General features: G+C 36.0%; 1 protein-coding gene across 8 annotated transcripts in view; it reads left to right on the top strand.

Moving 5' to 3' along the window:
- Fut8 (fucosyltransferase 8) overlaps nt 1-17,866 on the top strand; it is a 206,669-nt gene that overhangs the window by 30,834 nt on the left and 157,969 nt on the right. For 7 of the 8 annotated variants that reach the window (XM_035444994.1, XM_035444999.1, XM_035444998.1 and 4 more), the window contains exon 2: nt 14,191-14,280. The exons of the other annotated variant lie outside the window; for it this stretch is intronic. The gene's annotated coding sequence lies outside the window, so the exon portion shown is untranslated. The remainder of the gene's footprint in view (nt 1-14,190; nt 14,281-17,866) is intronic. 8 annotated transcript variants of the gene reach the window in all.

Here is a 17,866-nt window from a genome sequence, read left to right as displayed (position 1 = left end):
AATTCTTGGTGGTGGCTCTTTAATAACTTGGTGCCTAAACATCGTCTGACCTGCATATATATAATTATGTTCTAAAAGACATAGTAGTAAACAGATATGATATTGTATGTGAGTATTTCATTGGCCATTTCAAAGAATAGATGACTCCTTTTAAAAAAAATTAAGTTCTTCCCATTAATGAAGCTCAGGTAACAAGTGAAAACCGTGGGTAAGACAATCTGTGTAGGCTTCAAATTGTTATGATAGCAAGTTTGGTTTGGCAGTTTTTTTTTAAATATATTTCTATGGTTTTATTTTTTCTCATTTCTTTAATTTAAATTAGAAACAAGATTGTTTTACATGTCAATCTCAATTCCCTCTCCCCTCCTCCTCCCCTGCCCCCCCACTAACACCCTACTTATCCCATACCATTTTTGTTCCCCAGGGAGGGTGAGGCCTTCCATGGGGGAGTCTTCAGAGTCTATCATATCCTTTGGGATAGGGTCTAGGATGAGGGAGTGAGTATCCCTCTATGTGGAATGGGCTCCCAAAGTCCATTCCTATACTAGGCATAAGTACTTATCTACACCTGATTTTTGATAAAGAAGCTAAAGATATACAATGGAATAAAGAAAGCATCTTCAACAAATGGTGTTGGCAAGATTTTATGGAGGCATTGTTTGTATATTTCCTTCCTTCCTTCCTTCCTTCCTTCCTTCCTTCCTTCCTTCCTTCCTTCCCTCCCTCCCTCCCTTCCTCCCTCCCTCCCTCTCTTCCTCCTTTCTTTCTCCCCTCCCCCAGACAGGGTTTCTCTGTGTAGCCCTGGCTGTCCTAGAACTCACTCTGTAGACCAGGCTGGCCTCAAGTTTACTGAGATTCACCAGTCTGCCTCCCGAGTGCTGGGATTAAAGGCACTCGCTACCACTGCCTGGCTATTTTTTTTCTTTTTGTAAAATAGTAAACATTTGAAAGGTATATACTATATACTTTTTATGTCTTTTAAAAATTAATGTACAAAGCAATGTGTTTCATTATGGCATTTTCATACATATATGTCATTATTATTATTATTGTTTTTGAGACAGGGTTTCTCTATGTAGCCTTGGCTATCCTGGAACTTGCTTTGTAGACCAGGCTGGCCTTCAACTCAAAGAGATCTGCCTGCCTCTGTCTCCTGAGTGCTGGGATTAAACATGTTCACCTGGCTGAATTTTGTTTTCATTCACTACTACTTTCCTCCAATTTCTTCTTGCTTCTCTTCCCAATAGTTCCATACCCTGTCTGCTTTCATGTGTTTCAAATAACATGTATTCTATTACTTGTGCCTCCCCCTCAAAGTCTCTTGAGAAAACATTCAGTATTTGTCTTCCTGAGTCTGGTCTAATATACTTTTGAAATGCAGACATAGTTTTATCAGTGACCAGTGCTCACCTAGAAACTGTTTCATTGAAATTGAAATAGAAATCTTAGAATATAACTGAACTTGATAGTTGTATTTTTATATGACCACAGAGATCAAATATAGTTTAATATGTTTACAGACAGACCAGTTTCAAGTTAACCTACATGCAGGTAAACAAACACAAAATTATGCTCCTAGCTTGAACTATGAAAACGGTTTGTATCTGCTAACAAATGCTTCATTTAATCAATGCTATTTGGCTAGACAATAATAAATAGGAAACACCTAGAGAGAATTTGTTGATGAGTGGTAACATACGAAAAACGTGTAGCTACTTGTGTAGTACATGAAGTTAGGTTGTTCACTTTTTACTGTCTGCCCTTTGGTTTCTCTCCTCTTGTTTCCTTTCTTCTCCTTTTCCCCTCTTTTGCTTCTCTCCCTCTTCTCTTCCTGTTTTTCTCTCTCCCATTCTCTTCCCTGCCATGCAGTCCTCTGTTAGTGTACTGAGAATTTTGCATTCATGAAACAATTTAGACATACCAAAAAATATAGTAAGTCATGTAGCAGACTTTATTCAAATTAAACAGATAGTAACTTTTTGTAGTATCTCATTTAGTTTTCTTTCTTTTTTAAAGAGTAAGCAGAAAAGCAGGGATATTGGTCCGGCTGGTCATCGAATTATCCTTCAGGTCTTTGAATAATACTTGGCTTATAAAAATTTATAAATAATTTGTCCAATAAATTTTTGTTAAAAAGATCAAAAGTAAAACCAACAGAACTAATCAAGCATCAAGGCAGGAGTGCTTGAAGGAGAGTGGTCCAGTGTTAGAGATGAGTCTTAATAAAAATGGGACACAGTCTGTGAGCTTTTGATAACCTGCAAGGTCCCTGAAAACAGTTTTCACCTTAGCACATGTCACAGAAGAGTTTATATAACATTCAAGGGTCTAGGTTCTAGAGACAGCCTGGAGTCAAATCCCATTTACACTTAAGTGTGTCATTGCACAAATTGTTTAGTTTCAGTTTCTTCTATAAAGGAAGAGTGAACTTAGTGATTTTGAGAGTTAACTATATAGACTCATGTAAGAAAAAATGTGTCTTGCATATAGTAAATGTCACATAATTTTTGCCTTCTCTTTTAGTATTATTACTACTTACTAATTAATGTTTCAGGAGTAACTTCATCTTCTGTTTTAATTTGCTCAAAAAAATGACCTTTTATACCTGCTAGGAAAGTTTTGACATGATGTCTCTTCCAAATTATTTAGCTGTGGATGCAGATAATCTCATTGTCTTTCATATCAGCAAAGATCTTTATTTTTTTCTTAGTATTTTCCAATTTATTGATTTAAAAATGGTGGTATCGTATAACTTAACTGGTAGGCAATGACTGTAATACTATCAATGGAAGTTCAGCACTGTGAAGTTTTTTTTAATTGAAATTTAAAAATGACATTTTTGTTGGTGTGTGTGTGTGTGTGTGTGTGTGTGTGTGTGTGTGTGTGTGTGCGCTCGTGTGCGTGCGTATAGATGCACAGGTACCAGGGTGCACATGTAAACATCAGAGGACAGCTTGTGGGAGTTGGTTCTCTTCTTCCACCATATGTGTGTCTGGAGGATTGAATTCAGATTGTCAGGCTTGGTGGTGTGCACCTTTATTTGCTGAGCAGGCTTGCTGGCTCCCCAAATAATCCTGATGGTATATTTTATTGACAGAGTTTATCCTGAAAATATGATAAAATTTGTCATAGTTTTATGCAAATTGCAAATGTTTGTAACAGCTGTGAAATAGCCTTAATTTTAGAAATATTCTGATTATATATTATTGATTGAATATGAGTATAAGCAATTGTATTTCCTTTCTTGAACTTTTAAATATGTTTAATCCAAATTCATTGAGCATTTCCATGTTAGTGATGCAGAAATTCATAATGAGAAGACATTTAGGGGTTCTAAAATTTTTCTGTATAAACAACAACAAAAGCAAGCTTAATCATTGACTAAGAGAAAATGTTTTAAGATAATTCACCGCAGCGACTTAATTATATTTAAAAAGATGATTTGTTTTACTTGTGCTGAATTAAATAGAAGCTGCACTGTAACTGTAGTGATTAGTTTTCTTATTCTGTGATCCTTATTCTATGGAAGTTTAATGATGTTCTCTGACAGATCAGCCTACTGCTCTAATATATGGTGTGAAGCTTGTGATCATGTTTTGGCTTTTGAGGCAGGGTCTCACAAGGGAGCCCAGGCTGGTATCAGCTTTCTAACTCCTGCTTTGGTTTCCTGGATATTTGGATCACAGGCCCATGACCTGACTTCATCCATTTTACGTTCTTTAAACGTAGTGAGGCACTACAAAGAGGTTTATTATTGTTGCTAGGTTGACATTTACTTACTGGAAATTAAAACTGAGAGTATAAGATAGAATTTTTGGGGGAGTGATAGAGCCTTAAATATGCCATAAAAATGCTCTATCACTGAGCTTCGTCTCTAACCCTTGGTTGTTTATTTATCTTCTCTGTGCGTATGTATGTGTGGGAACATGTGGAGGTTGGAGGTCAATTTCAGGTATCTTCCTTAATTGATTTCCATCTTATATTTCAAGACAGGTGGCCCACTGAGCCGGAGCTTATAGATTGGGCTTTACTGCCTTGTTGGTGAATTCTGGATCTGACTGTCTCTGTACTTCTAGATGCATGCTCTGATTCTTGACTTTTTGTAGATGCTAGGGATCTGAACTCAGGTCCTTAGGCTTGTGTGGCAAGCACCTTACTGATTGAACCATCTTTCCAATCCCTAGCCCATGTTTTTTTTTTTTTTTTTTTTTTTTTTTTTTTTTTTTAGTTAAAATTTTAATTTGATATTTGTGGGTGTTTTGTCTGCATGTATGTCTGAGTGTCTCTTGCATATTTGGGTGCCTGCAAAGGCCAGAAGAGGCCATTGGATTCCCTGGAACTGGAGTTATAGATGGTTGTGAGCTGCCATGTTGATTCGGAGAATAGAATTCTGTCATCTGGAAGAGCAGCCAATGTTCTTAACCACTGAACCATCTCTCCAGCCCTCCCCCCAGCTAATTATTATTATTATTTTTTATTGAGACAGACTCTTATCTTTTTGCTAAGTAGTCTTGAATATACTGTGTAGCCCAAGCTGGCCTTGAACTCCCAGTTCTCTTCTCTCTGCCTACCAAGTGCTGGGATTAGAGCAGATTCATATCATGTTTCTATACATAACAATTAAAAAAGCAAGTGATTAAAAATCAGTACTGGCATCATTTTATACTGTTTAATGTCATGCTTAAAAATATTTACATTTTTAATATCTACTTCTGGGTTCAGTATGTTCCAATGTTGTATTGGTTCCACTAGGGAACTAGGAGAATGAGAAGGGGAGAGGAGAAGAGGTGAGGAGGACATGATGGGGCAGGGAGGTTGAGTTGGAGGAAGAACAGAAGAGAGCTCTCACCCTTCCTGGGGAGCAGAAAGTGTATGGGATGGGGGCTGGGGAGGAGGGGATGGAGAGGAACCTGGAATTGACATGTAAAATAATTTTCTTTCTAATAAAAAAAAAGAAAAAAATAATCGCTTTTAGTATATGGGTAAAGCTGGGACATGGGGAATTATTTTAATGACTTTAAAAATGACTGTAGATATCTTTTGATCGTTAAAAAGTTTGTATCAGATTATCAATGAATTTTTTATTATTGTGCTAAATTCTGTAGTGTATACTTTGAATGATTTTAATCGTGTGTGTGTGTGTGTGTGTGTGTGTGTGTGTGTGTGTGTGTGTGTGTAAGTAAGTGTCTGTGGAGTCCAGAAGAGAGTTTTGGGTCTCCTACAGCAATAGTTACAGGCAGTTGTAAGCCATCTTACATGGGAGCTGAAAATTGAACTCCAGTCCTCTGTAAGAGCAGTGTGTGTTCTTAACTGCTGAGCCATCTTGATAGACTGTGTTTTGAATAGTTTTGTAAAAAGGTTGGGTCATTTGGAAAACATTGTTTCACTAAATTGTGTAGATATTCCAAATACTCATGCAGTATTAAAAATTACACTTGCCAATAGCACCAATCTTATTAACATTTCATTAGAAAGAAAGGCTGTCTGGTTGGTGAGATGGCTCAATTCCTAAGAGTGCTTGCAGCTAAGCCCAAGGACCTGAGTTGATCCCATCTACTGAATCTACATAGTAGAAGGAGAAAACCAGCTCCTTCACATACACACTGTAGCACCATGGCATGTACACACAACACACACACACACACACACACACACACACACACACACACACACACACACACTTAAAGGTCCATACAGAAAATCTGAGGAACAAGAAATACAGATAGTTGAGATATGGTCTTATTACATAGCCCAGGCTAGCGTGGAACTCAACTATGCTATCTTGGGTGACCTTGACCTCAACCTGTGGAATGCTGGGAATACAGACCTAGAAGGTCTTTATAAAAAATTATACCCCAAAAGGCTTTAATAATTTTAAAATGATTCAAAGTTGAAAACAGAATAGTGCTAACATAATCAAGCAATTTTTTCATCCAGTTTCTAAATATAATGCCATATCTATATAATTTTATTTTTATTAAATACATTTTATTTTATTATATACATTATTATTTTTCTGAACTATTGGAAAATTAGCAGATTCACTAACACTTTAGTTTTATTTTATGAAGCATGGGGCATTCTTCTGAATTAGCCAGTAGACCTTGTCTATAGATGTTAGCATTTAATTTCTATGTATATTTTAAATTTTAGTCTGCCTATAACTTTAAATTTCACTAATTTACCAAATATACAGCAAAAGCAAACAATGTTCTTTAGTTGGAGAAGTAACTTTGCCTTTTATGACATCTGGTTTTTGAAATGTAGGCCTAGTTCTTTGTGAGTGTCCTTCAGTTTACATTTAGATGTTTCTTCTTACTAAAATTTGATTATGTATTTCAGCTGAGATAGCCACAGTAGTTATGTATGCCTTCTCAACATGTTAGATCTGGAAGCATGTGAGTACTGTTACAGTGATGGTAATTTTAATTATCTGCCATTTTTCTTTGTAATTAACAAACACCTTGTGAGGAAATACTTGACACTATGTAAATGTCTGGTTTCCCAGTGGACTTTGTTATTCTGAAATGGGAATTTCTATTGATCTCTGGTTCACTATTTTTGTATAGCATCTTCAGTTTGCTCTTAAGCCTATGCAATTTATTTAAAAATATTTTTTATTTTTATATGTATGACTGTTTTCCCTGCATATTTATTTTTATTGTATAGTGATAGGAGAATATAGCTTGTTTTTCTACTTTATTAAATTTACTGAGACTTATGACCTTAAATATGTCAGTTCTTGTGACTACGTCTTATCTTAAAATGAGGTTATTTGGAGTATAAAGTTCAGGTTCATAAATTGAATATAATAGTATCTTGTTTATTGATTATATCATTTACATCTTATGTTATTTTATCAAATATTCAGTTTCTCTTAATTTCTCATTGCATCTGGTATAGATTTTTACTTTTTAAGGCTTGTGACTATGCTATTGGATGAATAGAAAATATTTAGATGAGACATGAATTAGCGTAGGTAATATAATATTACACATTTGTCTAGACTAAATTTTTTCTTTTTGTGAGACAACGTTTCTCTGTGTAGCTTTGGAGCCTATCCTGGCACTCTGGAGACCAGGCTGGCCTCGAACTCACAGAGATCCGCCTGCCTCTGCCTCCCGAGTGCTGGGAGTGACTAAATTTTTAAAAACATATGGAAACTTTTTTTTTTTTTGTATCGAAGAAGTAGTGTTATAGGTCAAAACCCTGCCATATTCATTATGCCTTTCTGTCTTCCCTGGTTAGGGATAACATAGCTTGAAGTTTTTAACAAACCAACCAACCAAGTCAAACTTAAAACAGCCAAAGGTGGTAGTTGTGAACTATACAGACTTGGAAATGGAACTAATACAGGAAACCATAAAAACTCCAAATGTTGTTTGGAGATTGTTGAGGGATGCTGTGGTAGGTAGGGCAGGAGGGTCACGAATGATTCTGACACAATTCAGTTGAGCTCTAGAGCCTGGGAATGGAGGACCTGGAGATGTAGGCTGTGGAGCCACCATTGAACTATGGTGCATCCTAAGGGCCAGTTCTGCTTTATTCCTAGAGCATGTGACTATTTGCCAGGTAAGGTTTAGCGTAATAAGAGGTAATAGGAGATAAATTCCATTTGATAGCTACAAAGCATTTTTATTTTACACAGAATATTCTCAAAGATAATTCCATGTTTTGTCTTTGCTGTTGCCTTGTGAGATAGGTAAGAAGGATATTGGTGTGGAGAAATAGCAAACATAATATGTTTTAAGATATTGTGCTAGAATTCACTAAGGGGTAAAAAGATGAATAACAGGCTTGTTTGTTTTAGTGTGTAGAATCTTGTGGAGGTGTGGTGGGAAAGCAGCCAATTACATGATATGGCAAGTTAAAAAAGACTTAGAAATTCAAACTGTGCCCCATGGGAAAGTTGAAGGAATGGTGGTATTATAAATCATGGAAAATTTTGGTATTTTGCCTTCCGATTTCAGATTAACTGAGAAGATAATCACTATGTTAACCATGAGATAATTGACATACTTTTCTAGTTTTTCAGAATTCTTATTTGTATTTTGGGTGATCCTAAGATTTGAACACGTGTGTGATGTGAGTGACTTAAGGATGATGATAGTCACTTAAATTACTTTGGTGATTCTCAGCATAGTTTGAGGAAGGAGAAAAGGGAGCTGATATTGTAATGTCATAAAGAACTTAAAGATTAAAGACAGTTTATGTAGGTAATATGAGTAAGTAATAATTAGGGATAAAATAGACACAATTTATCAGGGAAGGTTGATTTAGTAATAATTTTTTTTCTTGTTTTTCTGTGGCTCTGGGGGTTGAATATTGGAATGGGCCTTATGAATAGTAGGCAAGTGCCCATGACTGACTTGTACCCGAGCCTTTGAAATCTTTACTTTTCGTTGTTGAGCCAGTCTTCCTAAGTTTTCAAGGTAGGAACTTGAATCCTTCTCAGTCTCAGACTCTTGAGTAGTTGGGGTGATAGCCTGAGGCCTGGCTTACTACTGTGTTATTTTAACAAAGTAGATGACTTCAGGAAAGGAGGAAGACTAACGAATTTGTTTCTGACTTCTTATTTTACTTTAAAATAATGCTGTCAGGATACTTACAGTGCTGGGCAGGGTGTTGGTGGCACACACCTTTAATCCCAGCACTTGGGAGGGAGAGGCAGGCGGATCTCTGTGAGTTCGAGGCCAGCCTGGTCTCTAGAGCCAGTGCCAGGATAGGCTCCAAAGCTACACAGAGAAACCCTGTCTCAAAAAAAAAAAAAAAATAGTGCTGGGATAGACTTCAAATTTTTTTATTCCTTACATTTTATTAGTTATTTATGTGTGTATTTTCTTAAGGCAAGATTATCCCAGGCTGTCCTCAAATTTGTTGTGTAGTTAAGAATGACCTTAAGCTACTGACCCTCCTTTCTTTACCTCCCGAGTGCTGGAATTACAGGTAGATACCACCATGCCTGGTTTATTTAGTGCTGGAAATTGAATTTGGCCTCATTCATGCTAGGTAAACACTCTGTGTACTCTTTCACCCCCTTTGGTTGTTATTAGCATGTAATACTTTCTTTCTCCATGAATATCACCTCTCTTGCCTATTTTTCTTTGCATGAATGCAGCTCCATTGATTCACCAGACTCACTAAAAAGTAGGAAATGGAGCACTACACTGTCCGTGTCACTGTGGTCTTCTCTAGAGCTGAGACTTTCTCATTCGGTCTTCTATAACAAGGTGCACATAGCTAGGGAGCATGGCTTGTTATGCCTGAGCCAGTGCAGTGTACCTTCATGCTCTGTTTATGTTGATACTTTTTCAGCAGGGAAATTACATATAGCAAGCAGCTTCTTGTGGGTTGCTATCATCAATCTGGGTAGTCTCATCCATATAATCTGTAGATACAGTCTCATCTACTCCTCTCTGAAGTCAGACTTTAAATAGCCCAGGGATCATTAGTTTTATAAGATTCAGTTGTGACTGAGTCATGGTTAGCTTTTCATTTTAGACATATTTACAGCCTTTACTCCCTTTGAAAGAACTCCCTCCCCCCCAAAAAAATGGCCAGTTTTACTTCAGTTTCTTTCTGTCATCTGTTAAATATGTAATTTCCCCATAAGTTTAGTTTTTTTTTTCATTTCATATGTGGTTTTTATGTTTCCTTTTTTTCAGACGAGGACTTATTTCTTTAAATGAGCATCAGCGGATCAGTTACTGTTTTTCTCTTCCCATCTAGGGTTTCTTCATTGTAACTCATAGTCATTTTTTTCTTTCTAGCAATATGGGAAAATGACTGACAATTCAACACTACAGACTGAATATAAAACCTATGATTCATAACTCCCTCCTTTCTCTTTCCCTCTATCTTTCTTTCTTGTATTTCATCAAAAAGGAAGTAATTCATATTTTACGTATTACAGAGATAATTTGTTTATTTAGTTTTAAAGATTTGTCTCTCTCTTCCTTTAGTATTTTTAAGATTGTAGGCAAATTTCATAATATTGAACATGGATTCTGTGCTGATTAATTTTTTTGTAAACTTGATACAAACTTGTAACGATCTGGGAAGAAAGGACCATAATTGGAAGAATTGGCACTATGGGCCTGGCCTTGTCTTTGAGGCATTTTCTTGATTGCTGATTAAAGTAGGAGGATCCAGCCCACAGTAGCAGTCCCATCCCTAGGCAGGTGGTCCTGGTCTGAACAAGAAAGATAGCTGAGCAAGTCAGGGAAGTGAGCCAGCAAGTAGAATTCCTCCATGATTCCTGCTTCAGTTCTAGTCTCAGCTTTGCTTTAAACTAGAACAAATTCCAGCACCACTACTGATAAACAAGTGTGGTGTTTCCTCTTAAATGAGTAACATCTTTCATGTATTTGTTCTGAACAACTATGAGATCACATGTTGCGACCTTGGTCATAGGTATATGGTCTTTTTTTCCCCCTTAGAGAAACTACTCAGTTTATATTTTGTCTAATATGGGTTTTTATATTGTCTTTTTATTATTGTTTACTACTGAGTATTCCTTGAACAATGATAGTCACCTATTTTATATTTTTGGTTGTGAGCCTCTCCTTTAACAGCTGAGCCATCTTTCCAGCCTATTGCCTATTTTATAAATCATATTTTCTATCACTTATATATCTCTTATTACATGTTTTTTGTTTCTAATGTCATAATTTCTGGTTTCACATGATTCTTCTCTCAGTGACTTCTACATTGTGTTCAGTTGTGGTTTTCTGTGATGGTTGGTCTCCATATGCTGTAAAGAAGAGCTTCTTTGATGAGGGGTGGTAACTACACTTCTCTGTGAGTATAGGGATAGGATTTAGTGTAGTTAGGAATTATGCTGGTCTATCAAAGTAGTGGTAGTAGATGCTTTTTATTAGATCCCTGGCTTTACTAGCCTTGGGAAGTTGCCTAGATTTCTATTACTTGTTATATTTTCCCTCCTGTTGAATGGAAATGACAATTCTTAAGACAGTGCCATCAAGGAATAAAAGCTGATTCCAGAAAGACAGGTAATAAATGAGCCTATGATTGCTCTAGTTACTGTACTGTATTATACTTTCTCTATCTATGAAGAAGCTTCTTGAGGCTGAGAAATAACCACCCCAAAGGAATTTAGGGAACAGTATAAAACCTGGAGCTACAGAATAGAAAACTAATTACCAAGTATCTGATAGAACATCTCGACATTTTTGTGTGTATGCCTAGGTGTTCATTTGGATCTTTTCTTCTCTGTATCTTTTCTGATATATCTAGTCTTTCTCTTGTTTTCTAGAAGATATGAAATACATATATATATATATATATATATGTATATATATAAACTTTAGTGTTATATATAGTGTATATATAATAACTTTAATGTTTTAACTTTAGTTTCCTATTTCTATCAACTATCAATTCTAGGTTGGTTTTGATTGATTTTTCTCTTATTAAGGCTCTAGAAATTGTCTTTATATATATATATATATATATATTTAAAATTGCTTAGTAATCAGTTGATGCTTAGTAAGCATTAAAAAAGGAGATTATACATTTTATAAATTTTATCTTGTGGAGTGTTAAGTAATTTCATACTTCTATAAATACTCCTGAGTTTTTCTGGGATGTATTCACATTATTTGGAGTTTTCTTTCTTGGCTATGCTTTTAGTCTTTGTTTAGTGGGGTCATATTAGCTAATGTTTGCTGTATTATGAGCCACGCCCCTTCTGATTATCACAATCCCATGAAGGATGAGTTTTTTTCCTTTTTGGTTGATGGTTACAGGTGTTAGATAGAAGATTAGATTATCCTTTAAGGCTTGTTTTTAAAGAATTCTTGGGTTCATTATAGAACAGTCTATTAGTGGACCATTTTATTCAATGTACTTCGAGAACCTTTGTCTTTGCTTGATAGAACTCTCATTGACAAATGCCACCCCTGATTTTTTTCTTTACTCCCTTGGTTTATGAACACATGCCTAAGTGTGTGTGGATTACTGTTAAGTCTGAGGTGTAAGTGAACCTTAGTATAGATATGTAGCATTTGTCTGCTAAGCTCCTTCTTTTCCAGTATTTATTTGAGAAATGCTTGCCACTTTGTTGTAGTGAACTTGGATCTTTGTTTCTTAAGAGTTAGTATGGCTCCTGTGATCTTTGTTTGAATCTGTCTGCAGTGGTATATATAACATGTCTCTTAGTGTAAAGACAAAATACTTATAGAGACTATCTGATGTTTCAAGTTTTAGGCACTACAGATCCCACTTATTTTTGTTCAAGATCTGGAAAATGGTGCGTGTGTGTGTGTGTGTGTGTGTGTGTGTGTGTGTGTGTGTGTGTGTGTGTGTGTGTGTGTTTGCAGTTGTTTACCATCAGAAGGTAAATCTGGTACCAGTTATTTTACAGTGGCATTAGACATAAGTCCTACACTTTTCAATTATTGTAGAAAGTTGCCAAAAGCTTTAAGGTGAAGTTCTAGGAAAGAATTATAGTGAATCTAGGTAGATTTTAGACATCATGTTTGTGTATAAATTGTACGTTTATGGTCTTTTCAGAGTTACTGTTTGTCCTCTTCAAATTGATCTACCAGATGAGATAATGTAAACAATATTGTACTATACAAAAGGATTTGTGTTTAGGGCAATTTGTTGAAGGTTTTCATAGCCTATTATCCCTCAGAACTTTTAATTTTTTTGGAAATTAAAAGTAATTGGGCTCTTGATTATATAGGAGGTTAAGGAATGGTGCTTCTTCCAATTAGTTCTAATTGCCAAAAGTCAGTTTCCGTGGGCTTTGGTGTCACTGTAGGAAAAACCACTTCTTATAGTAAATGTCAATCCTACTTCTAACGATTAATGTCATTTCAAGAATAATCACATGTCATAAGAGTAGGGTGACTTGAGAGAAAGATACAGTGCTAATTGGGTTTTTGTACTCAGTGACTTACACATATACATATACATATACATATACATATACATATACATATACATATACATATACATACACACACACAAACACACACACACACACACACACACACACACACACACACATATATATATATATGTTCAGTGAATGTTTATTAAAACTACTTCACTGGGCTGGAGAGATGGCTCAGAGGTTAAGAGCACTGGCTGCTCTTCCAGAGGTCATGAGTTCAATTCCCAGCAACCATATGGTGGCTCACAACCATCTATAATGAAATCTGTTGCCCTCTTCCCTCTTCTGACGTGCAGGCAAATGTGCAAGCAGAACATTGTAGGTGCAAGCAGAACATTGTATACATAATAAATAAATAAAATCTTTAAAAAGAATACTTCACTTGACTGTGAATCATATTGATTCCTTACCATATGTCAAAAATGGTAATAGATGATGGAGAGCCAGCAACAAAGTAGGATATAAATTCCCTAATTAAATGATTATAAATATGTATATACATATGTATTTATATGTCTATGGAAGCAAATAGTCTACCAAAGGTTAATGGAATATAGAATTCTTAAAAAAACTTTGAGAAAGCTGACTTATATAGTTTAATTGGCAAAAAGTGAAAAAAACAAAAAAAGAGTTCAGAAGAGTTGTGGCTTACCAGTGGAGCAAACTTTAGCTCATATGACTCCTCTAAAGAAAGACTAAAAGCAGTACCCAAAAAAGAAAATTCCAAAAAATGTGAATAAATCCTAGAAACACTCAGTGTTTTTAGGAGTATGAAATTACTTAGCACTCAATACAGTAAGATTTACACTGTCTTATATGCCAGGAAGGCTCATTCAATGATTAAGGCTGAGAATAATAAAATTGTTCTGAGGAAAGCAAGTAGATGAGTTAGTTTGAGGGGAAGTTTGTGGAGAAGGAGGAAGAAAACAAAGGTATAGAACTAATTGAGGTGTTGGGGATATAGATTTTGAACTGTAGACTGGAAAGATGAATGTTTGTGACTGGGAAGGAACCATTGAGGGGCTGACTTGTTCTGGGGATGAAATATGAAGCAAATTAAGACAATGAGTGCAACTGAGTTTGGGTATAATTTGAAAAATGAAACTCTATTCCTTCTTGTCATTTGGAAAATGATGGTTGCAGAATTAGTTAATGCAAAATACAAACATTTACTTATGACTACCACATTGAAAGTAAATAAAAAATAAGTATAGTGATGCTAAGTGAAATTTGAGGAGGGTGAATTAATTTACTTTCTTTTATTTCAGGTTGCTGCTCTGGCTTAGGCCATCTGTGACCCTGGTGGTGTTTTCATTCACTATAAGTCCTTCCCATCTTTATTAACTGAGCAAGTTCAGGTTAGTATATTTTTTTGTGAATAGCACTTCTCTGTTTCCATTTTAGTATTTTGAGACATGGATGATTTTGTTTTTAAAGCTACATGTGTGTGTACCCATGGAGTAAGAAGGCCAGCTTAGCCCAAACTCTAGTGAATTGTGCATTAGTTGGGGAATATTTTCTGCCTGCCTACAGAGTATAATATGTCCTTTATAAGCAAGTTACTTTTAATGGCATTGACTTTCAAGTTTTAGACTTGATAAAACAAGTTTTAGCCACGCTTTCTATATTGAACATTGGGAATTGTTGTGTGGCATAGTTGGTAATGAAAATAAACTCACCTTAGAAACTTGTGATGTTTTAGTAGCTTTTTTAAAACTTCTTTACACATGAACATTAAGTCATATACTAACATCTCTACTTTTAATGTTAATTCTAATAGTATTGGCATATACATTCACTACAATTAAAACAGTTATACTAGCTTCCAGCTTCATTTATGTTGTTCCTTTGTGGTTAACCCCCATCCTTTCACCACAATCTGTAGCAATGTGGATCTGTTTTCTGCCTGTATAGTTTACTTTTTCCAATGTGCTACTTAAATGCAGTTATTCAGTATTCAGCTTTTGAAATCTGTTTCTTTGACCTACTATAATGCATTTGTAAGTTCTTCATGTTCATATGTATATCAGTAGTATTCTATTGTGTGGATTCACTATAATTAGTTTATCTATTAGTTGATTATTTTGATTATTTCAAGTTTGGGGTGATAGTAAAGCTTCCATTGTCATGCATTTGAAAAGACAACATGACTTCATATTCTTTATTAAATTAAATAACTTTTTTTTTTTTTTTGGTTTTTTGAGGCAGGGTTTCTCTGTGGCTTTGGAGACTGTCCTGGAACTAGCTCTTGTAGACCAGGCTGGTCTTGAACTCACAGAGATCCACCTGCCTCTGCCTCCCGAGTGCTGGGATTAAAGGCGTGAGCCACCAACGCCCGGCTATAAATTAAATAACTTTTTGTTGTTAAAATAGACCATATAATTTAACTGTCATCTTTCGGGGGGGGGAGGGCTGGGTTTGCATTTTTTAATCCCCCCCCCCAATTCCAGTACTGGATATTGAAATTAGTAGCTTGTTCATTCTAGGCAAGGGCTTTGCCTAGTCTCCTTTTTTTGTTGTTGTGTTTTTGAGACAGGGACTTGCTACATAGACTAGACTGGCTTTTGAACTTGGTTTTCCTGCCTCTACCATCTAATTGCTAGGATTAGAAGTACATATCACCATGCCTGGCACCAAAAATATTATTAAAAAGTAATTAGAAAAAAATTTAACAGATGTTTGATAGGGCTAGCGGCCTGCAACTTAGGGGACAGGGAACAAAGTGCCCATAAGAACCCTTCTCCATTAACTTATTTCTTCTAGTAGACCCCTGGAGGCCAGTAGTTAGACCATACCAGGCAGTCAGGATGGGGCACTGATCCTGAAGGATTCCACTGATGACAGCTGTGTGCTGAGTACAGTCAAAAGCATCTGGTTTCTAAAAACACCAGAGACAACCAACAGTGTGCTGATAGTCAGCTGATGGCTTGCTTCCCTGAAAGTTCTCCTTCCCTATATAAAGTTCTTTTTAAAACTCCACAAGTAAGAGCCAGCTAGCAGGAACCCATTCTCCGTGCTTCTTCTCTCTTGGGAGGGAGCTCTGGTAAGCTCGATGTGAGTCAGGGCACCTTTTTACCTGGTACTCAGTAAACTACTTTTGCTTTTGCACTTATTTGCCAGTTTCATTCACTGAACTCAAGAGACACAATTCCACTGTTGGAAGTTTTGGTGACTATTGATAATCAGGCATCTTTACACCAATACCAAGTCCTCCTGAATCTTTTGATCAAATTCTGTCCCACTCACAGAAACCATCTGTGGTTTACTACCTCTTAAATTTCATGAACCTCCCAAATTAGCACAGCCATTCAGGGACAAGTATTCAATACACAAACTTGTGGGAGACATTTGCTCTCTAAACCTTAATGGTGGGGCTGAGTTGGGCCTTTGAGTGATAAAGCCTAATGGGAGGTCCTTAGGTCATTGTGGATTTTAATTAAATCTCTGAGTAAAGTCATCTGAGAGGGTTTTTAGAAACAGAGCAAATCTGCCCTCCCTTCTTTATGGCTACCTGTCTGGTCATGTGATTGCTCCTTTCCACAACCACTCTACCCTGACGATATCTGCTGTCATGTGTGTGTCAGAATCACTAGAACTTGTCTACTTGTAAATAGACCTTACAGACATAACCAGATCACTAAAACACCATAAAATAGCAAAGAGAGAATGCTCAGATACCCACCAGCTGGGGTGCTGACTTACAAATGTAACATCTGCAGATTAATTGTGTATGCCTTACTGCAGTGAAGATCACCAGTGAAGATCACTGCTTGCTGTTAGTCCCAATCTCCCCGACTGAATCATATTTAATATTTTTCAATTTGAAGAGAATATCAGAAAGAGGAACACTTTTACAGCCAGTTAATTCATTTAAAGCTAAAAAGTGTGTTACCACTCTGCTTTTTTGCTGAGTTCATAAAACAAAATGAACATAAGGAATGTAGTTTCTTCTCTTTGCTCTCGGTTCTCTGTCACATCATTCTTGTTATCATAGGATCTTAGAAAAATTCTTACTAGAAAATGCTAACTATCCTGGGAGGTGGAGCATGATGTGAAAATGACAGTTGTGATTCATTGACCCAAGTTGGACTTTCCTCATGTTTTGAATGGGTCATTGAGGTATTTTACTTGAAATCTTTCAATCAATGTGGAGAGTCATGTTAATTATTGCTTAGTGATACTGTGAGCATTGTAAAGGAACTTGTTTGGTAATACTGCAATTCTTATAATTTTTATGTAGTCATGCATAGGTGTTTAATAATGTCTGTCTATTGGTGGTAAGCGTCAGTACAGGTAAAATCAATGTCTGGATATAAGTTATGAGGAAAATCAGGTCATTTTTTGTTTTACTTCATGCAGTAAAAATTCAAAACTGTAGTCTGAGGATAGAGATATATTTGAACATAGAATTTACTGTAATCTTGAAGTAATACTTGGAAATGAAATATTAAATGGACAGAATATAGAAATTAAATAAGTACTGTAATTATGGTAAAGTCATATTTTCTATTTTTTTTCCAGTGAAAAGAGTAGGAAACACTGCCTTGCTATTCTACTTGAGATTGGATTAAAATGTTAGGGGTCTAGAGAAATGGTCCAGTAGTAAGAACACTGGCTGCTCTTTCAGAGGACCCAGGTTCAGTTCCCAGCACTACCATGGTGGTTTACAAGAGACTGTAATTCCAGTTCCAGGGGATCTGACAACCTCTTCTGACTTCCCTGGGTACCAGGTGCATATGTGCCACGTTTTTTGCTCTAAAATTTTGCTTATTATTAAAGAATCAAATCCATTCTTATAAGACAAGTCTTTTAGCTCTCATCTCTCTCATCTGTTATTTGAAAAAAATCTTAATTACTGCTTTATTTTTGAAGTATAATACTGCAATTCTGACTGGGTCAGTTCTCTTCTTAATAGTTGAGGTATTTCGTTTGTTCTTTTCTTGC

This window comes from Cricetulus griseus, chromosome 5 (genome assembly GCF_003668045.3).
Source record: "Cricetulus griseus strain 17A/GY chromosome 5, alternate assembly CriGri-PICRH-1.0, whole genome shotgun sequence".
Taxonomy (NCBI): domain Eukaryota; kingdom Metazoa; phylum Chordata; class Mammalia; order Rodentia; family Cricetidae; genus Cricetulus; species Cricetulus griseus.
The sequence above is the reverse complement of the archived record's forward strand: the minus strand, read 5'-3'. Positions and strand labels throughout refer to the sequence as shown.